This window comes from Scomber scombrus, chromosome 4 (assembly GCF_963691925.1).
Source record: "Scomber scombrus chromosome 4, fScoSco1.1, whole genome shotgun sequence".
NCBI classification, from domain to species: Eukaryota; Metazoa; Chordata; class Actinopteri; order Scombriformes; family Scombridae; genus Scomber; species Scomber scombrus.
In genome coordinates, this window is record NC_084973.1 from 33,393,697 (window position 1) to 33,420,305 (window position 26,609).

The 26,609-nt window shown below is 31.4% G+C and overlaps 1 protein-coding gene and 1 non-coding gene across 2 annotated transcripts in view; one reads left to right on the forward strand and one right to left on the reverse strand.

Moving 5' to 3' along the window:
- The window catches only part of LOC133979794 (U6 spliceosomal RNA), a 106-nt gene extending 62 nt beyond the window's left edge, over positions 1-44 (forward strand). The window contains exon 1 of the small nuclear RNA XR_009925079.1: positions 1-44. This exon is cut by the window's left edge and continues 62 nt beyond it. This is a non-coding gene — a small nuclear RNA (U6 spliceosomal RNA).
- LOC133979436 (uncharacterized) overlaps positions 1-26,609 on the reverse strand; it is a 1,726,912-nt gene that overhangs the window by 1,015,242 nt on the left and 685,061 nt on the right. The gene's annotated exons all lie outside the window — the stretch shown is intronic.

Below are 26,609 nucleotides of genomic sequence, written 5' to 3' on the forward strand. Positions count from 1 at the left end.
TGCGCAGGGATGACACGCAAATTCGTGAAGCGTTCCTCATTTTCTCACTGATTCTCACTTATTTTCCCAAAAATTTCTCAATTATTTTCAAAAAAAATTCTCACTTATTCTCAGTTGTTTTCAAAAATTTTATCGGATGACACGCAAATTCGTGAAGCGTTCCTCATTTTCTCACTGATTCTCACTTATTTTCCAAAAAATTATCACTTATTTTCCCAAAAAATTCTCACTTATTTTCAGTTGTTTTCAAAAATTTTATCGGATGACACGCAAATTCGTGAAGCGTTCCTCATTTTCTCAATGATTCTCACTAATTTTCCCAAAAATTCTCATTTAATTTCAAAAAATGTCTCACTTATTCTCAGTTGTTTTCAAAAATTTTATCGGATGACACGCAAATTCGTGAAGCGTTCCTCATTTTCTCACTGATTCTCACTTATTTTCCAAAAAATTCTCACTTATTTTCCAAAAAATTCTCACTTATTTTCCAAAAAATTCTCACTTATTTTCCAAAAAATTTCTCACTTATTCTCAGTTGTTTTCAAAAATTTTATCGGATGACACGCAAATTCGTGAAGCGTTCCTCATTTTCTCACTGATTCTCACTTATTTTCCAAAAAATTCTCACTTATTTTCCCAAAAATTTCTCACTTATTTTCCCAAAAATTTCTCACTTATTCTCAGTTGTTTTCAAAAATTTTATCGGATGACACGCAAATTCGTGAAGCGTTCCTCATTTTCTCACTGATTCTCACTTATTTTCCAAAAAATTCTCACTTATTTTCCCAAAAATTTCTCACTTATTTTCCCAAAAACTTCTCACTTATTCTCAGTTGTCTTCAAAAAAATGTCTCACTTATTTTCAGTTGTTTTCAAAAATTTTATCGGATGACACGCAAATTCGTGAAGCGTTCCTCATTTTCTCAATGATTCTCACTAATTTTCCCAAAAATTCTCATTTAATTTCAAAAAATTTCTCACTTATTCTCAGTTGTTTTCAAAAATTTTATCGGATGACACGCAAATTCGTGAAGCGTTCCTCATTTTCTCACTGATTCTCACTTATTTTCCAAAAAATTCTCACTTATTTTCCAAAAAATTCTCACTTATTTTCCAAAAAATTCTCACTTATTTTCCAAAAAATTTCTCACTTATTCTCAGTTGTTTTCAAAAATTTTATCGGATGACACGCAAATTCGTGAAGCGTTCCTCATTTTCTCAATGATTGTCACTAATTTTCCCAAAAATTTGTCATTTAATTTCAAAAAAAATTTTCACTTATTCTCAGTTGTTTTCAAAAATTTTATCGGATGACACGCAAATTCGTGAAGCGTTCCTCATTTTCTCACTGATTCTCACTTATTTTCCAAAAAATTCTCACTTATTTTCCCAAAAATTTCTCACTTATTCTCAGTTGTCTTCAAAAAAAATGTCTCACTTATTTTCAGTTGTTTTCAAAAATTTTATCGGATGACACGCAAATTCGTGAAGCGTTCCTCATTTTCTCAATGATTCTCACTAATTTTCCCAAAAATTCTCATTTAATTTCAAAAAAAATTCTCACTTATTCTCAGTTGTTTTCAAAAATTTTATCGGATGACACGCAAATTCGTGAAGCGTTCCTCATTTTCTCACTCATTTTTCCCAAAAATTCTCACTTAATTTAAAAAAAAAATGTCTAACTTATTCTCAGTTGTTTTCAAAAATTTTATCGGATGACACGCAAATTCGTGAAGCGTTCCTCATTTTCTCACTGATTCTCACTTATTTTCCAAAAAATTCTCACTTATTTTCCAAAAAATTCTCACTTATTTTCCAAAAAATTCTCACTTATTTTCCAAAAAATTTCTCACTTATTCTCAGTTGTTTTCAAAAATTTTATCGGATGACACGCAAATTCGTGAAGCGTTCCTCATTTTCTCACTGATTCTCACTTATTTTCCAAAAAATTCTCACTTATTTTCCCAAAAATTTCTCACTTATTTTCCCAAAAATTTCTCACTTATTCTCAGTTGTTTTCAAAAATTTTATCGGATGACACGCAAATTCGTGAAGCGTTCCTCATTTTCTCATTGATTCTCACTTATTTTCCAAAAAATTCTCTTATTTTCCAAAAAATTCTCACTTATTTTCCAAAAAATTCTCACTTATTTTCCCAAAAATTTCTCACTTATTCTCAGTTGTTTTCAAAAATTTTATCGGATGACACGCAAATTCGTGAAGCGTTCCTAATTTTCTCACTGATTCTCACTTATTTTCCAAAAAATTCTCACTTATTTTCCAAAAAATTCTTAATTATTCTCAGTTGTCTTCAAAAAAAATGTCTCACTTATTTTCAGTTGTTTTCAAAAATTTTATCGGATGACACGCAAATTCGTGAAGCGTTCCTCATTTTCTCACTGATTCTCACTTATTTTCCAAAAAATTCTCACTTATTTTCCCAAAAATTTCTCACTTATTCTCAGTTGTCTTCAAAAAAAATGTCTCACTTATTTTCAGTTGTTTTCAAAAATTTTATCGGATGACACGCAAATTCGTGAAGCGTTCCTCATTTTCTCAATGATTCTCACTAATTTTCCCAAAAATTCTCATTTAATTTCAAAAAAAATTCTCACTTATTCTCAGTTGTTTTCAAAAATTTTATCGGATGACACGCAAATTCGTGAAGCGTTCCTCATTTTCTCACTCATTTTTCCCAAAAATTCTCACTTAATTTAAAAAAAAAATGTCTAACTTATTCTCAGTTGTTTTCAAAAATTTTATCGGATGACACGCAAATTCGTGAAGCGTTCCTCATTTTCTCACTGATTCTCACTTATTTTCCAAAAAATTCTCACTTATTTTCCAAAAAATTCTCACTTATTTTCCAAAAAATTCTCACTTATTTTCCAAAAAATTTCTCACTTATTCTCAGTTGTTTTCAAAAATTTTATCGGATGACACGCAAATTCGTGAAGCGTTCCTCATTTTCTCACTGATTCTCACTTATTTTCCAAAAAATTCTCTTATTTTCCAAAAAATTCTCACTTATTTTCCAAAAAATTCTCACTTATTTTCCCAAAAATTTCTCACTTATTCTCAGTTGTTTTCAAAAATTTTATCGGATGACACGCAAATTCGTGAAGCGTTCCTCATTTTCTCACTGATTCTCACTTATTTTCCAAAAAATTCTCACTTATTTTCCAAAAAATTCTCACTTATTTTCCCAAAAATTTCTCACTTATTCTCAGTTGTCTTAAAAAAAAATGTCTCACTTATTTTCAGTTGTTTTCAAAAATGTTATCGGATGACACGCAAATTCGTGAAGCGTTCCTCATTTTCTCACTAATTTTTCCCAAAAATTCTCACTTAATTTAAAAAAAAAATGTCTAACTTATTCTCAGTTGTTTTCAAAAATTTTATCGGATGACACGCAAATTCGTGAAGCGTTCCTCATTTTCTCAATGATTCTCACTAATTTTCCCAAAAATTCTCATTTAATTTCAAAAAAAATTCTCACTTATTCTCAGTTGTTTTCAAAAATTTTATCGGATGACACGCAAATTCGTGAAGCGTTCCTCATTTTCTCACTGATTCTCACTTATTTTCCAAAAAATTCTCACTTATTTTCCAAAAAATTCTCACTTATTTTCCAAAAAATTCTCACTTATTTTCCAAAAAATTTCTCACTTATTCTCAGTTGTTTTCAAAAATTTTATCGGATGACACGCAAATTCGTGAAGCGTTCCTCATTTTCTCACTGATTCTCACTTATTTTCCAAAAAATTCTCACTTATTTTCCCAAAAATTTCTCACTTATTTTCCCAAAAATTTCTCACTTATTCTCAGTTGTTTTCAAAAATTTTATCGGATGACACGCAAATTCGTGAAGCGTTCCTCATTTTCTCATTGATTCTCACTTATTTTCCAAAAAATTCTCTTATTTTCCAAAAAATTCTCACTCATTTTTCCCAAAAATTCTCACTTAATTTAAAAAAAAAATGTCTAACTTATTCTCAGTTGTTTTCAAAAATTTTATCGGATGACACGCAAATTCGTGAAGCGTTCCTCATTTTCTCACTGATTCTCACTTATTTTCCAAAAAATTCTCACTTATTTTCCAAAAAATTCTTAATTATTCTCAGTTGTCTTCAAAAAAAATGTCTCACTTATTTTCAGTTGTTTTCAAAAATTTTATCGGATGACACGCAAATTCGTGAAGCGTTCCTCATTTTCTCACTGATTCTCACTTATTTTCCAAAAAATTCTCACTTATTTTCCCAAAAATTTCTCACTTATTTTCCCAAAAATTTCTCACTTATTCTCAGTTGTTTTCAAAAATTTTATCGGATGACACGCAAATTCGTGAAGCGTTCCTCATTTTCTCATTGATTCTCACTTATTTTCCAAAAAATTCTCTTATTTTCCAAAAAATTCTCACTTATTTTCCAAAAAATTCTCACTTATTTTCCCAAAAATTTCTCACTTATTCTCAGTTGTTTTCAAAAATTTTATCGGATGACACGCAAATTCGTGAAGCGTTCCTCATTTTCTCACTGATTCTCACTTATTTTCCAAAAAATTCTCACTTATTTTCCAAAAAATTCTTAATTATTCTCAGTTGTCTTCAAAAAAAATGTCTCACTTATTTTCAGTTGTTTTCAAAAATTTTATCGGATGACACGCAAATTCGTGAAGCGTTCCTCATTTTCTCAATGATTCTCACTAATTTTCCCAAAAATTCTCATTTAATTTCAAAAAAAATTCTCACTTATTCTCAGTTGTTTTCAAAAATTTTATCGGATGACACGCAAATTCGTGAAGCGTTCCTCATTTTCTCACTCATTTTTCCCAAAAATTCTCACTTAATTTAAAAAAAAAAATGTCTAACTTATTCTCAGTTGTTTTCAAAAATTTTATCGGATGACACGCAAATTCGTGAAGCGTTCCTCATTTTCTCACTGATTCTCACTTATTTTCCAAAAAATTCTCACTTATTTTCCAAAAAATTCTCACTTATTTTCCAAAAAATTCTCACTTATTTTCCAAAAAATTTCTCACTTATTCTCAGTTGTTTTCAAAAATTTTATCGGATGACACGCAAATTCGTGAAGCGTTCCTCATTTTCTCACTGATTCTCACTTATTTTCCAAAAAATTCTCTTATTTTCCAAAAAATTCTCACTTATTTTCCAAAAAATTCTCACTTATTTTCCCAAAAATTTCTCACTTATTCTCAGTTGTTTTCAAAAATTTTATCGGATGACACGCAAATTCGTGAAGCGTTCCTCATTTTCTCACTGATTCTCACTTATTTTCCAAAAAATTCTCACTTATTTTCCAAAAAATTCTCACTTATTTTCCCAAAAATTTCTCACTTATTCTCAGTTGTCTTAAAAAAAAATGTCTCACTTATTTTCAGTTGTTTTCAAAAATGTTATCGGATGACACGCAAATTCGTGAAGCGTTCCTCATTTTCTCACTAATTTTTCCCAAAAATTCTCACTTAATTTAAAAAAAAAATGTCTAACTTATTCTCAGTTGTTTTCAAAAATTTTATCGGATGACACGCAAATTCGTGAAGCGTTCCTCATTTTCTCAATGATTCTCACTAATTTTCCCAAAAATTCTCATTTAATTTCAAAAAAAATTCTCACTTATTCTCAGTTGTTTTCAAAAATTTTATCGGATGACACGCAAATTCGTGAAGCGTTCCTCATTTTCTCACTCATTTTTCCCAAAAATTCTCACTTAATTTAAAAAAAAAATGTCTAACTTATTCTCAGTTGTTTTCAAAAATTTTATCGGATGACACGCAAATTCGTGAAGCGTTCCTCATTTTCTCACTGATTCTCACTTATTTTCCAAAAAATTCTCACTTATTTTCCAAAAAATTCTCACTTATTTTCCAAAAATTTCTCACTTATTTTCCAAAAAATTTCTCACTTATTCTCAGTTGTTTTCAAAAATTTTATCGGATGACACGCAAATTCGTGAAGCGTTCCTCATTTTCTCACTGATTCTCACTTATTTTCCAAAAAATTCTCACTTATTTTCCCAAAAATTTCTCACTTATTTTCCCAAAAATTTCTCACTTATTCTCAGTTGTTTTCAAAAATTTTATCGGATGACACGCAAATTCGTGAAGCGTTCCTCATTTTCTCACTGATTCTCACTTATTTTCCAAAAAATTCTCACTTATTTTCCAAAAAATTCTCACTTATTTTCCCAAAAATTTCTCACTTATTCTCAGTTGTCTTAAAAAAAAATGTCTCACTTATTTTCAGTTGTTTTCAAAAATGTTATCGGATGACACGCAAATTCGTGAAGCGTTCCTCATTTTCTCACTAATTTTTCCCAAAAATTCTCACTTAATTTAAAAAAAAAATGTCTAACTTATTCTCAGTTGTTTTCAAAAATTTTATCGGATGACACGCAAATTCGTGAAGCGTTCCTCATTTTCTCAATGATTCTCACTAATTTTCCCAAAAATTCTCATTTAATTTCAAAAAAAATTCTCACTTATTCTCAGTTGTTTTCAAAAATTTTATCGGATGACACGCAAATTCGTGAAGCGTTCCTCATTTTCTCACTCATTTTTCCCAAAAATTCTCACTTAATTTAAAAAAAAAATGTCTAACTTATTCTCAGTTGTTTTCAAAAATTTTATCGGATGACACGCAAATTCGTGAAGCGTTCCTCATTTTCTCACTGATTCTCACTTATTTTCCAAAAAATTCTCACTTATTTTCCAAAAAATTCTCACTTATTTTCCAAAAAATTCTCACTTATTTTCCCAAAAATGTCTCACTTATTCTCAGTTGTCTTAAAAAAAAATGTCTCACTTATTTTCAGTTGTTTTCAAAAATGTTATCGGATGACACGCAAATTCGTGAAGCGTTCCTCATTTTCTCACTAATTTTTCCCAAAAATTCTCACTTAATTTAAAAAAAAAATGTCTAACTTATTCTCAGTTGTTTTCAAAAATTTTATCGGATGACACGCAAATTCGTGAAGCGTTCCTCATTTTCTCAATGATTCTCACTAATTTTCCCAAAAATTCTCATTTAATTTCAAAAAAAATTCTCACTTATTCTCAGTTGTTTTCAAAAATTTTATCGGATGACACGCAAATTCGTGAAGCGTTCCTCATTTTCTCACTCATTTTTCCCAAAAATTCTCACTTAATTTAAAAAAAAAATGTCTAACTTATTCTCAGTTGTTTTCAAAAATTTTATCGGATGACACGCAAATTCGTGAAGCGTTCCTCATTTTCTCACTGATTCTCACTTATTTTCCAAAAAATTCTCACTTATTTTCCAAAAAATTCTCACTTATTTTCCAAAAATTTCTCACTTATTTTCCAAAAAATTTCTCACTTATTCTCAGTTGTTTTCAAAAATTTTATCGGATGACACGCAAATTCGTGAAGCGTTCCTCATTTTCTCACTGATTCTCACTTATTTTCCAAAAAATTCTCACTTATTTTCCCAAAAATTTCTCACTTATTTTCCCAAAAATTTCTCACTTATTCTCAGTTGTTTTCAAAAATTTTATCGGATGACACGCAAATTCGTGAAGCGTTCCTCATTTTCTCACTGATTCTCACTTATTTTCCAAAAAATTCTCACTTATTTTCCAAAAAATTCTTAATTATTCTCAGTTGTCTTCAAAAAAAATGTCTCACTTATTTTCAGTTGTTTTCAAAAATTTTATCGGATGACACGCAAATTCGTGAAGCGTTCCTCATTTTCTCACTGATTCTCACTTATTTTCCAAAAAATTCTCACTTATTTTCCCAAAAATTTCTCACTTATTCTCAGTTGTCTTCAAAAAAAATGTCTCACTTATTTTCAGTTGTTTTCAAAAATTTTATCGGATGACACGCAAATTCGTGAAGCGTTCCTCATTTTCTCAATGATTCTCACTAATTTTCCCAAAAATTCTCATTTAATTTCAAAAAAAATTCTCACTTATTCTCAGTTGTTTTCAAAAATTTTATCGGATGACACGCAAATTCGTGAAGCGTTCCTCATTTTCTCACTGATTCTCACTTATTTTCCAAAAAATTCTCACTTATTTTCCAAAAAATTCTCACTTATTTTCCAAAAAATTCTCACTTATTTTCCAAAAAATTTCTCACTTATTCTCAGTTGTTTTCAAAAATTTTATCGGATGACACGCAAATTCGTGAAGCGTTCCTCATTTTCTCACTGATTCTCACTTATTTTCCAAAAAATTCTCTTATTTTCCAAAAAATTCTCACTTATTTTCCAAAAAATTCTCACTTATTTTCCCAAAAATTTCTCACTTATTCTCAGTTGTTTTCAAAAATTTTATCGGATGACACGCAAATTCGTGAAGCGTTCCTCATTTTCTCACTGATTCTCACTTATTTTCCAAAAAATTCTCACTTATTTTCCAAAAAATTCTCACTTATTTTCCCAAAAATTTCTCACTTATTCTCAGTTGTCTTAAAAAAAAATGTCTCACTTATTTTCAGTTGTTTTCAAAAATGTTATCGGATGACACGCAAATTCGTGAAGCGTTCCTCATTTTCTCACTAATTTTTCCCAAAAATTCTCACTTAATTTAAAAAAAAAATGTCTAACTTATTCTCAGTTGTTTTCAAAAATTTTATCGGATGACACGCAAATTCGTGAAGCGTTCCTCATTTTCTCAATGATTCTCACTAATTTTCCCAAAAATTCTCATTTAATTTCAAAAAAAATTCTCACTTATTCTCAGTTGTTTTCAAAAATTTTATCGGATGACACGCAAATTCGTGAAGCGTTCCTCATTTTCTCACTCATTTTTCCCAAAAATTCTCACTTAATTTAAAAAAAAAATGTCTAACTTATTCTCAGTTGTTTTCAAAAATTTTATCGGATGACACGCAAATTCGTGAAGCGTTCCTCATTTTCTCACTGATTCTCACTTATTTTCCAAAAAATTCTCACTTATTTTCCAAAAAATTCTCACTTATTTTCCAAAAATTTCTCACTTATTTTCCAAAAAATTTCTCACTTATTCTCAGTTGTTTTCAAAAATTTTATCGGATGACACGCAAATTCGTGAAGCGTTCCTCATTTTCTCACTGATTCTCACTTATTTTCCAAAAAATTCTCACTTATTTTCCCAAAAATTTCTCACTTATTTTCCCAAAAATTTCTCACTTATTCTCAGTTGTTTTCAAAAATTTTATCGGATGACACGCAAATTCGTGAAGCGTTCCTCATTTTCTCACTGATTCTCACTTATTTTCCAAAAAATTCTCACTTATTTTCCAAAAAATTCTCACTTATTTTCCCAAAAATTTCTCACTTATTCTCAGTTGTCTTAAAAAAAAATGTCTCACTTATTTTCAGTTGTTTTCAAAAATGTTATCGGATGACACGCAAATTCGTGAAGCGTTCCTCATTTTCTCACTAATTTTTCCCAAAAATTCTCACTTAATTTAAAAAAAAAATGTCTAACTTATTCTCAGTTGTTTTCAAAAATTTTATCGGATGACACGCAAATTCGTGAAGCGTTCCTCATTTTCTCAATGATTCTCACTAATTTTCCCAAAAATTCTCATTTAATTTCAAAAAAAATTCTCACTTATTCTCAGTTGTTTTCAAAAATTTTATCGGATGACACGCAAATTCGTGAAGCGTTCCTCATTTTCTCACTCATTTTTCCCAAAAATTCTCACTTAATTTAAAAAAAAAATGTCTAACTTATTCTCAGTTGTTTTCAAAAATTTTATCGGATGACACGCAAATTCGTGAAGCGTTCCTCATTTTCTCACTGATTCTCACTTATTTTCCAAAAAATTCTCACTTATTTTCCAAAAAATTCTCACTTATTTTCCAAAAAATTCTCACTTATTTTCCCAAAAATGTCTCACTTATTCTCAGTTGTCTTAAAAAAAAATGTCTCACTTATTTTCAGTTGTTTTCAAAAATGTTATCGGATGACACGCAAATTCGTGAAGCGTTCCTCATTTTCTCACTAATTTTTCCCAAAAATTCTCACTTAATTTAAAAAAAAAATGTCTAACTTATTCTCAGTTGTTTTCAAAAATTTTATCGGATGACACGCAAATTCGTGAAGCGTTCCTCATTTTCTCAATGATTCTCACTAATTTTCCCAAAAATTCTCATTTAATTTCAAAAAAAATTCTCACTTATTCTCAGTTGTTTTCAAAAATTTTATCGGATGACACGCAAATTCGTGAAGCGTTCCTCATTTTCTCACTCATTTTTCCCAAAAATTCTCACTTAATTTAAAAAAAAAATGTCTAACTTATTCTCAGTTGTTTTCAAAAATTTTATCGGATGACACGCAAATTCGTGAAGCGTTCCTCATTTTCTCACTGATTCTCACTTATTTTCCAAAAAATTCTCACTTATTTTCCAAAAAATTCTCACTTATTTTCCAAAAATTTCTCACTTATTTTCCAAAAAATTTCTCACTTATTCTCAGTTGTTTTCAAAAATTTTATCGGATGACACGCAAATTCGTGAAGCGTTCCTCATTTTCTCACTGATTCTCACTTATTTTCCAAAAAATTCTCACTTATTTTCCCAAAAATTTCTCACTTATTTTCCCAAAAATTTCTCACTTATTCTCAGTTGTTTTCAAAAATTTTATCGGATGACACGCAAATTCGTGAAGCGTTCCTCATTTTCTCACTGATTCTCACTTATTTTCCAAAAAATTCTCACTTATTTTCCAAAAAATTCTTAATTATTCTCAGTTGTCTTCAAAAAAAATGTCTCACTTATTTTCAGTTGTTTTCAAAAATTTTATCGGATGACACGCAAATTCGTGAAGCGTTCCTCATTTTCTCACTGATTCTCACTTATTTTCCAAAAAATTCTCACTTATTTTCCCAAAAATTTCTCACTTATTCTCAGTTGTCTTCAAAAAAAATGTCTCACTTATTTTCAGTTGTTTTCAAAAATTTTATCGGATGACACGCAAATTCGTGAAGCGTTCCTCATTTTCTCAATGATTCTCACTAATTTTCCCAAAAATTCTCATTTAATTTCAAAAAAAATTCTCACTTATTCTCAGTTGTTTTCAAAAATTTTATCGGATGACACGCAAATTCGTGAAGCGTTCCTCATTTTCTCACTGATTCTCACTTATTTTCCAAAAAATTCTCACTTATTTTCCAAAAAATTCTCACTTATTTTCCAAAAAATTCTCACTTATTTTCCAAAAAATTTCTCACTTATTCTCAGTTGTTTTCAAAAATTTTATCGGATGACACGCAAATTCGTGAAGCGTTCCTCATTTTCTCACTGATTCTCACTTATTTTCCAAAAAATTCTCTTATTTTCCAAAAAATTCTCACTTATTTTCCAAAAAATTCTCACTTATTTTCCCAAAAATTTCTCACTTATTCTCAGTTGTTTTCAAAAATTTTATCGGATGACACGCAAATTCGTGAAGCGTTCCTCATTTTCTCACTGATTCTCACTTATTTTCCAAAAAATTCTCACTTATTTTCCAAAAAATTCTCACTTATTTTCCCAAAAATTTCTCACTTATTCTCAGTTGTCTTAAAAAAAAATGTCTCACTTATTTTCAGTTGTTTTCAAAAATGTTATCGGATGACACGCAAATTCGTGAAGCGTTCCTCATTTTCTCACTGATTCTCACTTATTTTCCAAAAAATTCTCACTTATTTTCCAAAAAATTCTCACTTATTTTCCCAAAAATTTCTCACTTATTCTCAGTTGTCTTAAAAAAAAATGTCTCACTTATTTTCAGTTGTTTTCAAAAATGTTATCGGATGACACGCAAATTCGTGAAGCGTTCCTCATTTTCTCACTAATTTTTCCCAAAAATTCTCACTTAATTTAAAAAAAAAATGTCTAACTTATTCTCAGTTGTTTTCAAAAATTTTATCGGATGACACGCAAATTCGTGAAGCGTTCCTCATTTTCTCAATGATTCTCACTAATTTTCCCAAAAATTCTCATTTAATTTCAAAAAAAATTCTCACTTATTCTCAGTTGTTTTCAAAAATTTTATCGGATGACACGCAAATTCGTGAAGCGTTCCTCATTTTCTCACTCATTTTTCCCAAAAATTCTCACTTAATTTAAAAAAAAAATGTCTAACTTATTCTCAGTTGTTTTCAAAAATTTTATCGGATGACACGCAAATTCGTGAAGCGTTCCTCATTTTCTCACTGATTCTCACTTATTTTCCAAAAAATTCTCTTATTTTCCAAAAAATTCTCACTTATTTTCCAAAAAATTCTCACTTATTTTCCAAAAAATTCTCACTTATTTTCCAAAAAATTCTCACTTATTTTCCAAAAAATTCTCACTTATTTTCCAAAAAATTTCTCACTTATTCTCAGTTGTTTTCAAAAATTTTATCGGATGACACGCAAATTCGTGAAGCGTTCCTCATTTTCTCACTGATTCTCACTTATTTTCCAAAAAATTCTCTTATTTTCCAAAAAATTCTCACTTATTTTCCAAAAAATTCTCACTTATTTTCCCAAAAATTTCTCACTTATTCTCAGTTGTTTTCAAAAATTTTATCGGATGACACGCAAATTCGTGAAGCGTTCCTCATTTTCTCACTGATTCTCACTTATTTTCCAAAAAATTCTCACTTATTTTCCAAAAAATTCTCACTTATTTTCCCAAAAATTTCTCACTTATTCTCAGTTGTCTTAAAAAAAAATGTCTCACTTATTTTCAGTTGTTTTCAAAAATGTTATCGGATGACACGCAAATTCGTGAAGCGTTCCTCATTTTCTCACTAATTTTTCCCAAAAATTCTCACTTAATTTAAAAAAAAAATGTCTAACTTATTCTCAGTTGTTTTCAAAAATTTTATCGGATGACACGCAAATTCGTGAAGCGTTCCTCATTTTCTCACTGATTCTCACTTATTTTCCAAAAAATTCTCACTTATTTTCCAAAAAATTCTCACTTATTTTCCAAAAATTTCTCACTTATTCTCAGTTGTTTTCAAAAATCCTATCGGATGACACGCAAATTCGTGAAGCGTTCCTCATTTTCTCACTGATTCTCACTTATTTTCCAACAAATTCTCTTATTTTCCAAAAAATTCTCACTTATTTTCCAAAAAATTTCTTACTTATTCTCAGTTGTTTTCAAAATTTTTATTGGATGACACGCAAATTCGTGAAGCGTTCCTCATTTTCTCACTGATTCTCACTTATTTTCCAAAAAATTCTCTTATTTTCCAAAAAATTCTCACTTATTTTCCAAAAAATTCTCACTTATATTCCCAAAAATTTCTTACTTATTCTCAGTTGTTTTCAAAAATTTTATCGGATGACACGCAAATTCGTGAAGCGTTCCTCATTTTCTCACTGATTCTCACTTATTTTCCAAAAAATTCTCACTTATTTTCCCAAATATTTCTCACTTATTCTCAGTTGTCTTCAAAAAAAATGTCTCACTTATTGTTTTCAAAAATGTTATCGGATGACACGCAAATTCGTGAAGCGTTCCTCATTTTCTCACTAATTTTTCCCAAAAATTCTCACTTAATTTAAAAAAAAAATGTCTAACTTATTCTCAGTTGTTTTCAAAAATTTTATCGGATGACACGCAAATTCGTGAAGCGTTCCTCATTTTCTCACTGATTCTCACTTATTTTCCAAAAAATTCTCACTTATTTTCCAAAAAATTCTCACTTATTTTCCAAAAATTTCTCACTTATTCTCAGTTGTTTTCAAAAATCCTATCGGATGACACGCAAATTCGTGAAGCGTTCCTCATTTTCTCACTGATTCTCACTTATTTTCCAACAAATTCTCTTATTTTCCAAAAAATTCTCACTTATTTTCCAAAAAATTTCTTACTTATTCTCAGTTGTTTTCAAAATTTTTATTGGATGACACGCAAATTCGTGAAGCGTTCCTCATTTTCTCACTGATTCTCACTTATTTTCCAAAAAATTCTCTTATTTTCCAAAAAATTCTCACTTATTTTCCAAAAAATTTCTCACTTATTCTCAGTTGTTTTCAAAATTTTTATCGGATGACACGCAAATTCGTGAAGCGTTCCTCATTTTCTCACTGATTCTCACTTATTTTCCAAAAAATTCTCTTATTTTCCAAAAAATTCTCACTTATTTTCCAAAAAATTCTCACTTATTTTCCAAAAATTTCTCACTTATTCTCAGTTGTTTTCAAAAATCCTATCGGATGACACGCAAATTCGTGAAGCGTTCCTCATTTTCTCACTGATTCTCACTTATTTTCCAACAAATTCTCTTATTTTCCAAAAAATTCTCACTTATTTTCCAAAAAATTTCTTACTTATTCTCAGTTGTTTTCAAAATTTTTATTGGATGACACGCAAATTCGTGAAGCGTTCCTCATTTTCTCACTGATTCTCACTTATTTTCCAAAAAATTCTCTTATTTTCCAAAAAATTCTCACTTATTTTCCAAAAAATTTCTCACTTATTCTCAGTTGTTTTCAAAATTTTTATCGGATGACACGCAAATTCGTGAAGCGTTCCTCATTTTCTCACTGATTCTCACTTATTTTCCAAAAAATTCTCTTATTTTCCAAAAAATTCTCACTTATTTTCCAAAAAATTCTCACTTATATTCCCAAAAATTTCTTACTTATTCTCAGTTGTTTTCAAAAATTTTATCGGATGACACGCAAATTCGTGAAGCGTTCCTCATTTTCTCACTGATTCTCACTTATTTTCCAAAAAATTCTCACTTATTTTCCCAAATATTTCTCACTTATTCTCAGTTGTCTTCAAAAAAAATGTCTCACTTATTGTTTTCAAAAATGTTATCGGATGACACGCAAATTCGTGAAGCGTTCCTCATTTTCTCACTAATTTTTCCCAAAAATTCTCACTTAATTTAAAAAAAAAATGTCTAACTTATTCTCAGTTGTTTTCAAAAATTTTATCGGATGACACGCAAATTCGTGAAGCGTTCCTCATTTTCTCACTGATTCTCACTTATTTTCCAAAAAATTCTCACTTATTTTCCAAAAAATTCTCACTTATTTTCCAAAAATTTCTCACTTATTCTCAGTTGTTTTCAAAAATCCTATCGGATGACACGCAAATTCGTGAAGCGTTCCTCATTTTCTCACTGATTCTCACTTATTTTCCAACAAATTCTCTTATTTTCCAAAAAATTCTCACTTATTTTCCAAAAAATTTCTTACTTATTCTCAGTTGTTTTCAAAATTTTTATTGGATGACACGCAAATTCGTGAAGCGTTCCTCATTTTCTCACTGATTCTCACTTATTTTCCAAAAAATTCTCTTATTTTCCAAAAAATTCTCACTTATTTTCCAAAAAATTTCTCACTTATTCTCAGTTGTTTTCAAAATTTTTATCGGATGACACGCAAATTCGTGAAGCGTTCCTCATTTTCTCACTGATTCTCACTTATTTTCCAAAAAATTCTCTTATTTTCCAAAAAATTCTCACTTATTTTCCAAAAAATTCTCACTTATATTCCCAAAAATTTCTTACTTATTCTCAGTTGTTTTCAAAAATTTTATCGGATGACACGCAAATTCGTGAAGCGTTCCTAATTTTCTCACTGATTCTCACTTATTTTCCAAAAAATTCTCACTTATTTTCCAAAAAATTCTCACTTATTTTCCCAAAAATTTCTCACTTATTCTCAGTTGTTTTCAAAAATTTTATCGGATGACACGCAAATTCGTGAAGCGTTCCTCATTTTCTCACTGATTCTCACTTATTTTCCCAAAAATTCTCTTATTTTCCCAAAAATTCTCTTATTTTCCAAAAATTTCTCACTTATTCTCAGTTGTTTTCAAAAATCCTATCGGATGACACGCAAATTCGTGAAGCGTTCCTCATTTTCTCACTGATTCTCACTTATTTTCCAAAAAATTCGCACTTATTTTCCAAAAAATTGTCACTTATTTTCCCAAAAATTTCTCACTTATTCTCAGTTGTTTTCAAAAATTTTATCGGATGACACGCAAATTCGTGAAGCGGTCCTCATTTTCTCAATGATTCTCACTTATTTTCCAAAAAATTCTCACTTATTTTCAAAAAAATTTCTCACTTAATTTCAAAAAAAATTCTCACTTATTCTCAGTTGTTTTCAAAAATTTTATCGGATGACACGCAAATTCGTGAAGCGTTCCTCATTTTCTCACTGATTCTCACTTATTTTCCAAAAAATTCTCTTATTTTCCAAAAAATTCTCACTTATTTTCCAAAAAATTCTCACTTATTTTCCCAAAAATTTCTCACTTATTCTCAGTTGTTTTCAAAAATTTTATCGGATGACACGCAAATTCGTGAAGCGTTCCTCATTTTCTCACTGATTCTCACTTATTTTCCAAAAAATTCTCTTATTTTCCAAAAAATTCTCACTTATTTTCCAAAAAATTTCTCACTTATTTTCAATTGTTTTAAAAATTTTTATCGGATGACACGAACATTCGTGAAGCGTTCCTCATTTTCTCACTGATTCTCACTTATTTTCCAAAAAATTCTCACTTATTTTCCCAAAAATTTCTCACTTATTCTCAGTTGTCTTCAAAAAAAATGTCTCACTTATTTTCAGTTGTTTTCAAAAATTTTATCGGATGACACGCAAATTCGTGAAGCGTTCCTCATTTTCTCAATGATTCTCACTTATTTTCCAAAAAATTCTCACTTATTTTCCAAAAGATTTCTCACTTATTCTCAGTTGTTTTCAAAAATTTTATCGGATGACACGCAAATTCGTGAAGCGTTCCTCATTTTCTCACTGATTCTCACTTATTTTCCCAAAAATTCTCACTTAATTTCAAAAAAAATTCTCACTTATTCTCAGTTGTTTTCAAAAATTTTATCGGATGACACGCAAATTCGTGAAGCGTTCCTCATTTTCTCACTCATTTTTCCCAAATATTCTCACTTAATTTAAAAAAAAAATGTCTAACTTATTCTCAGTTGTTTTCAAAAATTTTATCGGATGACACGCAAATTCGTGAAGTGTTCCTCATTTTCTCACTGATTCTCACTCATTTTCCAAAAAATTCTCACTTATTTTCCAAAAAATTCTCACTTATTTTCCAAAAAATTCTCACTTATTTTCCAAAAAATTCTCACTTATTTTCCCAAAAATTTCTCACTTATTCTCAATTGTTTTCAAAAATTTTATCGGATGACACGAACATTCGTGAAGCGTTCCTCATTTTCTCACTGATTCTCACTTATTTTCCAAAAAATTCTCTTATTTTCCAAAGAATTCTCACTTATTTTCCCAAAAATTTCTCACTTATTCTCAGTTGTTTTCAAAAATGTTATCGGATGACACGCAAATTCGTGAAGCGTTCCTCATTTTCTCACTGATTCTCACATATTTTCCAAAAAATTCTCTTATTTTCCAAAAAATTCTCACTTATTTTCCCAAAAATTTCTTACTTATTCTCAGTTGTTTTCAAAAATTTTATCGGATGACACGCAAATTCGTGAAGCGTTCCTCATTTTCTCACTGATTCTCACTTATTTTCCAAAAAATTCGCACTTATTTTCCAAAAAATTGTCACTTATTTTCCCAAAAATTTCTCACTTATTCTCAGTTGTTTTCAAAAATTTTATCGGATGACACGCAAATTCGTGAAGCGTTCCTCATTTTCTCAATGATTCTCACTTATTTTCCAAAAAATTCTCACTTATTTTCCAAAAAATTCTCACTTATTTTCAAAAAAATGTCTCACTTAATTTCAAAAAAAATTCTCACTTATTCTCAGTTGTTTTCAAAAATTTTATCGGATGACACGCAAATTCGTGAAGCGTTCCTCATTTTCTCACTGATTCTCACTTATTTTCCAAAAAATTCTCTTATTTTCCAAAAAATTCTCACTTATTTTCCAAAAAATTCTCACTTATTTTCCCAAAAATTTCTCACTTATTCTCAGTTGTTTTCAAAAATTTTATCGGATGACACGCAAATTCGTGAAGCTTTCCTCATTTTCTCACTGATTCTCACTTATTTTCCAAAAAATTCTCACTTATTTTCCAAAAAATTCTCACTTATTTTCCAAAAAATTTCTCACTTATTTTCAATTGTTTTAAAAAATTTTATCGGATGACACGAACATTCGTGAAGCGTTCCTCATTTTCTCACTGATTCTCACTTATTTTCCAAAAAATTCTCACTTATTTTCCCAAAAATTTCTCACTTATTCTCAGTTGTCTTCAAAAAAAATGTCTCACTTATTTTCAGTTGTTTTCAAAAATTTTATCGGATGACACGCAAATTCGTGAAGCGTTCCTCATTTTCTCAATGATTCTCACTTATTTTCCAAAAAATTCTCACTTATTTTCCAAAAGATTTCTCACTTATTCTCAGTTGTTTTCAAAAATTTTATCGGATGACACGCAAATTCGTGAAGCGTTCCTCATTTTCTCACTGATTCTCACTTATTTTCCCAAAAATTCTCACTTAATTTCAAAAAAAATTCTCACTTATTCTCAGTTGTTTTCAAAAATTTTATCGGATGACACGCAAATTCGTGAAGCGTTCCTCATTTTCTCACTCATTTTTCCCAAATATTCTCACTTAATTTAAAAAAAAAATGTCTAACTTATTCTCAGTTGTTTTCAAAAATTTTATCGGATGACACGCAAATTCGTGAAGTGTTCCTCATTTTCTCACTGATTCTCACTCATTTTCCAAAAAATTCTCACTTATTTTCCAAAAAATTCTCACTTATTTTCCAAAAAATTCTCACTTATTTTCCAAAAAATTCTCACTTATTTTCCCAAAAATTTCTCACTTATTCTCAATTGTTTTCAAAAATTTTATCGGATGACACGAACATTCGTGAAGCGTTCCTCATTTTCTCACTGATTCTCACTTATTTTCCAAAAAATTCTCTTATTTTCCAAAAAATTCTCACTTATTTTCCCAAAAATTTCTCACTTATTCTCAGTTGTTTTCAAAAATGTTATCGGATGACACGCAAATTCGTGAAGCGTTCCTCATTTTCTCACTGATTCTCACTTATTTTCCAAAAAATTCTCTTATTTTCCAAAAAATTCTCACTTATTTTCCCAAAAATTTCTTACTTATTCTCAGTTGTTTTCAAAAATTTTATCGGATGACACGCAAATTCGTGAAGCGTTCCTCATTTTCTCACTGATTCTCACTTATTTTCCAAAAAATTCGCACTTATTTTCCAAAAAATTGTCACTTATTTTCCCAAAAATTTCTCACTTATTCTCAGTTGTTTTCAAAAATTTTATCGGATGACACGCAAATTCGTGAAGCGTTCCTCATTTTCTCAATGATTCTCACTTATTTTCCAAAAAATTCTCACTTATTTTCCAAAAAATTCTCACTTATTTTCAAAAAAATGTCTCACTTAATTTCAAAAAAAATTCTCACTTATTCTCAGTTGTTTTCAAAAATTTTATCGGATGACACGCAAATTCGTGAAGCGTTCCTCATTTTCTCACTGATTCTCACTTATTTTCCAAAAAATTCTCATTTTCCAAAAAATTCTCACTTATTTTCCAAAAAATTCTCACTTATTTTCCCAAAAATTTCTCACTTATTCTCAGTTGTTTTCAAAAATTTTATCGGATGACACGCAAATTCGTGAAGCTTTCCTCATTTTCTCACTGATTCTCACTTATTTTCCAAAAAATTCTCACTTATTTTCCAAAAAATTCTCACTTATTTTCCAAAAAATTTCTCACTTATTTTCAATTGTTTTAAAAAATTTTATCGGATGACACGAACATTCGTGAAGCGTTCCTCATTTTCTCACTGATTCTCACTTATTTTCCAAAAAATTCTCACTTATTTTCCCAAAAATTTCTCACTTATTCTCAGTTGTCTTCAAAAAAAATGTCTCACTTATTTTCAGTTGTTTTCAAAAATTTTATCGGATGACACGCAAATTCGTGAAGCGTTCCTCATTTTCTCACTGATTCTCACTTATTTTCCCAAAAATTCTCACTTAATTTCAAAAAAAATTCTCACTTATTCTCAGTTGTTTTCAAAAATTTTATCGGATGACACGCAAATTCGTGAAGCGTTCCTCATTTTCTCACTCATTTTTCCCAAATATTCTCACTTAATTTAAAAAAAAAATGTCTAACTTATTCTCAGTTGTTTTCAAAAATTTTATCGGATGACACGCAAATTCGTGAAGTGTTCCTCATTTTCTCACTGATTCTCACTCATTTTCCAAAAAATTCTCACTTATTTTCCAAAAAATTCTCACTTATTTTCCAAAAAATTCTCACTTATTTTCCAAAAAATTCTCACTTATTTTCCCAAAAATTTCTCACTTATTCTCAATTGTTTTCAAAAATTTTATCGGATGACACGAACATTCGTGAAGCGTTCCTCATTTTCTCACTGATTCTCACTTATTTTCCAAAAAATTCTCTTATTTTCCAAAAAATTCTCACTTATTTTCCCAAAAATTTCTCACTTATTCTCAGTTGTTTTCAAAAATGTTATCGGATGACACGCAAATTCGTGAAGCGTTCCTCATTTTCTCACTGATTCTCACTTATTTTCCAAAAAATTCTCTTATTTTCCAAAAAATTCTCACTTATTTTCCCAAAAATTTCTTACTTATTCTCAGTTGTTTTCAAAAATTTTATCGGATGACACGCAAATTCGTGAAGCGTTCCTCATTTTCTCACTGATTCTCACTTATTTTCCAAAAAATTCGCACTTATTTTCCAAAAAATTGTCACTTATTTTCCCAAAAATTTCTCACTTATTCTCAGTTGTTTTCAAAAATTTTATCGGATGACACGCAAATTCGTGAAGCGTTCCTCATTTTCTCAATGATTCTCACTTATTTTCCAAAAAATTCTCACTTATTTTCCAAAAAATTCTCACTTATTTTCAAAAAAATGTCTCACTTAATTTCAAAAAAAATTCTCACTTATTCTCAGTTGTTTTCAAAAATTTTATCGGATGACACGCAAATTCGTGAAGCGTTCCTCATTTTCTCACTGATTCTCACTTATTTTCCAAAAAATTCTCTTATTTTCCAAAAAATTCTCACTTATTTTCCAAAAAATTCTCACTTATTTTCCCAAAAATTTCTCACTTATTCTCAGTTGTTTTCAAAAATTTTATCGGATGACACGCAAATTCGTGAAGCTTTCCTCATTTTCTCACTGATTCTCACTTATTTTCCAAAAAATTCTCACTTATTTTCCAAAAAATTCTCACTTATTTTCCAAAAAATTTCTCACTTATTTTCAATTGTTTTAAAAAATTTTATCGGATGACACGAACATTCGTGAAGCGTTCCTCATTTTCTCACTGATTCTCACTTATTTTCCAAAAAATTCTCACTTATTTTCCCAAAAATTTCTCACTTATTCTCAGTTGTCTTCAAAAAAAATGTCTCACTTATTTTCAGTTGTTTTCAAAAATTTTATCGGATGACACGCAAATTCGTGAAGCGTTCCTCATTTTCTCAATGATTCTCACTTATTTTCCAAAAAATTCTCACTTATTTTCCAAAAGATTTCTCACTTATTCTCAGTTGTTTTCAAAAATTTTATCGGATGACACGCAAATTCGTGAAGCGTTCCTCATTTTCTCACTGATTCTCACTTATTTTCCCAAAAATTCTCACTTAATTTAAAAAAAAATTCTCACTTATTCTCAGTTGTTTTCAAAAATTTTATCGGATGACACGCAAATTCGTGAAGCGTTCCTCATTTTCTCACTCATTTTTCCCAAATATTCTCACTTAATTTAAAAAAAAAATGTCTAACTTATTCTCAGTTGTTTTCAAAAATTTTATCGGATGACACGCAAATTCGTGAAGCGTTCCTCATTTTCTCACTGATTCTCACTTATTTTCCAAAAAATTCTCACTTATTTTCCCAAAAATTCTAACTTATTTTCCCAAAAATTTCTCACTTATTCTCAGTTGTTTTCAAAAATTTTATCGGATGACACGCAAATTCGTGAAGCGTTCCTCATTTTCTCACTGATTCTCACTTATTTTCCAAAAAATTCTCACTTATTTTCCCAAAAATTTCTCACTTATTCTCAGTTGTTTTCAAAAATGTTATCGGATGACACGCAAATTCGTGAAGCGTTCCTCATTTTCTCACTGATTCTCACTTATTTTCCAAAAAATTCTCACTTATTTTCCAAAAAATTTCTCACTTATTTTCAGTTGTTTTCAAAAATTTTATCGGATGACACGCAAATTCGTGAAGCGTTCCTCATTTTCTCACTGATTCTCACTTATTTTCCAAAAAATTCTCACTTATTTTCCAAAAAATTCTCACTTATTTTCCAAAAAATTCTCACTTATTTTCAAAAATTTTATCGGATGACACGCAAATTCGTGAAGCGTTCCTCATTTTCTCACTGATTCTCACTTATTTTCCAAAAAATTCTCACTTATTTTTCAAAAAATGTCTCACTTATTTTCAGTTGTCTTCAAAAAAAGATTTCTCACTTGTAGAATTTACAAACCTGGACACAGCGACCTCTGGTGGCTACCTACTGGCTTACTCCTATCTTTGCATCCTACCCGCATTCCGGACGTTATAACGCCGTATTACACCCATAACTGGGGTCCCTGAACGCAACACCGTCAGTGACAGGATGACACGCAAATTCGTGAAGCTTTCCTCATTTTCTCACTTATTCTCAGTTTTTAAAAAAATTTCCCACTGTCTCAGAATTTACAAACCTGGTGGCGGAGGCAGCAGAGTTCTCAATTGGGAAAATTACGCGTGTGACGTCGCGGAATGGTGAAGGTGATTGGACGATAGCCCATGACGTCGCGCGCGTATTTTTCCCATAATGCATCTGACAAAACATCACTTTTCTTCATCTCCAGGCTCAGACGTAACCCTAACCCTTCCGTCCGTGGAGACGAATAAAAACTCTGCCACAACTTAATTCTTTTATTACATGTACAATGAAAGTTGTTAAAGTTAAATCCGCGTCATTAATATCACACATTAACTCATTAACAGTTTAAAAAGCTCATAAACATAATTAAACTTGATAGAAGAAACAGCTGCAGCTGCTCCGATCCGCTGCTGGGAGGCGCTGTCCAGCCACTCTGTAGGAGGCGTTCAGGGACGCTGCTGGAGCGTCAGAATCCGGAGAACATTTATTCTTTATTGAGTTTATTTATTCATTCAAACATACAAATAAAATACAAACATGTTAAAACAATAAAATACAAACATGTTAAAATAATAAAATACAAATAAGTTAAAATAATAAAATACAAATATGTTAAAAAAGAGAGAGAAAGAGGAAAGATATTAACCATCCAATACTAAAAATAAAAAAGGGAGGGGGGGGCATATGGAGGACATTTCTAGTCCTCTTCTTTTAAACTAACAAAAACATGTTCTCATATTTGCAGAAGAACTAGTGAATCACACAAAGAGCCGCTCAGAGTTTAAACACTAAAATCATCAAGAACAAACCAGTGACAACAGTTAGTAAATAATAAAATACAGTGGCAGGAAAACATAACGTAGAAAGAAAGGAGAGAGAAAAGAGAAGAGAGAAAGAGGAGAGATAACCAACAAAATATTGACCATCCAATCCAAAAAGTAAATAAAAAAAAGGGGGGGGGGGCATAAGGAGGAACAAAACTGAACCCTGTCCCAGAAAAACCATCATCACTGACTTCTTCTTTCTGAGGCTACGTGGAGGAGAAAGAAACACCTGCATTAATATGAGAGAGAGAGGCCGGTGTCCACCAGCGGGTTCGGGTATTGCCGCCACAACAGGCACCGACCACCTTGCGGCCACAAGACCAGTCGGCTGCCTTGACAATGGAGGCACGGAAAATGGCCCACTCGGACTCAATGTCCCTCACTTCCCCCCGCCACATGTTCAAAGTTCTCTCGGAGGTGGGAGTTGAAGGTCTCTCTGACAGAAGACTCTGCCAGACGTTCCCAGCAGACCCTCACAATGCGTTTGGGTCTGCCAGGTCTGACCGGCATAACTCCCCCACCATCGGAACCAACTCACCACCAGGTGGTGATCAGTTGACAGCTCCACCCCTCTCTTCGCCCGAGTGTCCAAGACATGCGGCCGCAAGTCCGACGACACGACTACAAAGTCATTCATCGAACTGCAGCCTAGGGTGTCCTGGTGCCAAGCGCACATATGGACACCCTTATGCTTGAACATGGTGTTCGTTATGGACAATCTGTGACGAGCACAGAAGTCCAATAACAGAACACTGCTCGGGTTCAGATTGGGGGGGCCGTTCCTCCCAATCACACCCTGCCAGGTCTCACTGTCGCTGCCGACGTGAGCGTTGAAGTCCCCCAGCAGGGCGAGGGAATCCCCAGAGGGAGCACTCTCCAGCACCCCCTCTAAGGAGTCCAAAAAGGGTGGATACTCTGAACTGCTGTTTGCACCATAGGCACAAACAACAGTCAGGATCCGTCCCCCCACCCAAAGGCGGAGGGAGGCTACCCTCTCGTCCACCGGGGTAAACTCCAACATACAGGCACAAAGCCGGGGGGGCAATAAGTATTGCCACCCCTGCCCGGCGCCTTTCATCCGTGGCTACTCCAGAGTGGAAGAGAGTGGGTCATTGGGACACGCAAACCCCTCCACCACGATAAGGTAGTAGCTCAGGGAGGAGGACATTTCTAGTCCTTCTCTTTTTAAACTAACAAAAACATGTTCTCATATTTGCAGAAGAACTAGTGAAACACACAAAGAGCCGCTCAGAGGTTAAACACTAAAATCATCAAGAACAAACCAGAGTTACAACAGTTAGTGAATAATAAAATACAAAGGAAGGAAAACATAACGTAGAAAGGGAGGAGAGAAAGAAAAAGAAGAGAGAAAAGAGAAGAGATAGAGATACATTGAGAGTAGAGTGAACAAGTTCAATCATTAATATCACACATTAATTCATTAACAGTTTAAAAAGCTCATAAACATCATTAAACGAGATATGTGAGATAGAGAGAGAGAGAGAGAGAGAGAGGACTGCTGCTGCTCCTCAGGGAGGTGAAGCTCCTCAGAGTCTGGACCTCCTTCCTGTAGCTGGAGACAAAAGTTACAACATTTAGAACAACATGGACTCACATCACACAATGTACAGCTCTACACTAACTGGTGGTGCTGTAGGAGTTTGCTGAAGGCTCAGCAGCTACTCCACCACATGCATGACTATCTACTACACAAGAGATGACTCTGACAGAATTCAAGTTACAATAAAACATTTTCATTTGTCACTTATAATCCTGACTTGTCTCATATGTTGAGCCAGTTTGTGACAATAGTTTTTTTTATGTACACAGGTTTGGTTGATTTTTCAAAAAATAGAAAAATCTCAAAAAACTCAAACTGTTTAAAATGTACGTGATGATCACCAATAATGACATAAAAGTGAAATATATAGTTCAGTACATGCCTAAATAGTCTGTTCTAAAACCTTTAACTTTACTCTGCTTCACTTTATAAGGATCAAACGTGGCAGAGATAATTATCACACATCGTGCTATACTTTGATTTAGAATTTTAGATTCATCTTCATCATTTTAAAGAGATATTCATTGAAAAAGTGTGATTTTTTGTTTTTAGGCAGAAATGAAATCTGTCATTTATACTTATACAAGTGTTCCCTTTATTATGACACCAAAATGATTCAAATAGACCTTGTAGATGCAGAGATAATATATTCATGATTTTAGAGCAGAAACCTAAAAAAGAGGCTGATGCTTAAGAGGTTAATTAACTACATTAACTATTAATTATTATAAAGTTACAAACACACCGGAGCTTTAAAGAGCTTCTAGAGGATATTTAACACAATGAATAATTATATCATGTTGTTGTATAATTAGTTAAACTGCGTAGTGCAGCGCCGCCATTACAGGCTAAACTACCGTTAGCATAGCAGTGACGTCAGAGGAACGATGAAATAAGGAGAAATGAGACGACGGTGGAAAGGACAATTAAACTCTGAATATGTTTAAACATTAACATCCACATTATTAATCCGTTTCAATCCAAGTTAATTAAAGTTAATGTGACTTACTGACTCGCTGCTGTCGGTCACACGGTAGACAGAGTACTGACGGTAGCAAAACTGTTCATTCATTGGACGAGCCCTTTTCTCCCTTTCCCAGCATGCTTTGCTCCATTCCACATTTTAAGAACAAACAAAGAAAGTAGTATATTGCAGTCATAATTTTTAAATATACAATCATGGAAGTTGTAGAATACTGAAATAGGAGTTTTTTTTAACTGGACCACAAGAGTGACCATGACTGAGAAGTGCACAACAGGAAACCAGTATAAATACATCATGGATTAAACTGAACAGTCATATAAATTGTCGTCTTATTTTTGACCTCGGTATTTGAAAAATCCTGGCTACAGCCTTGGTTGGCACGTAAAGTGTAAATGTTATGTGTCTGTACCACGAAAATTAAACCAATGTAAAGTCACTGAGGATCCTCTGTTGTAGTGCTGGGCAGTATGACCAAAAATGTATATCACGGTTTCACGGTATATGACAGTATTTTTCCCCCCCCGTTTCTCCCGTATTTTAGACTCATCTCCCGCGGCCCTCCCGTTTTGTCTTTTCTCCGGGAATCTCCCGTAATTTACAGCCCCAACTTTGTTTGTTAATGATA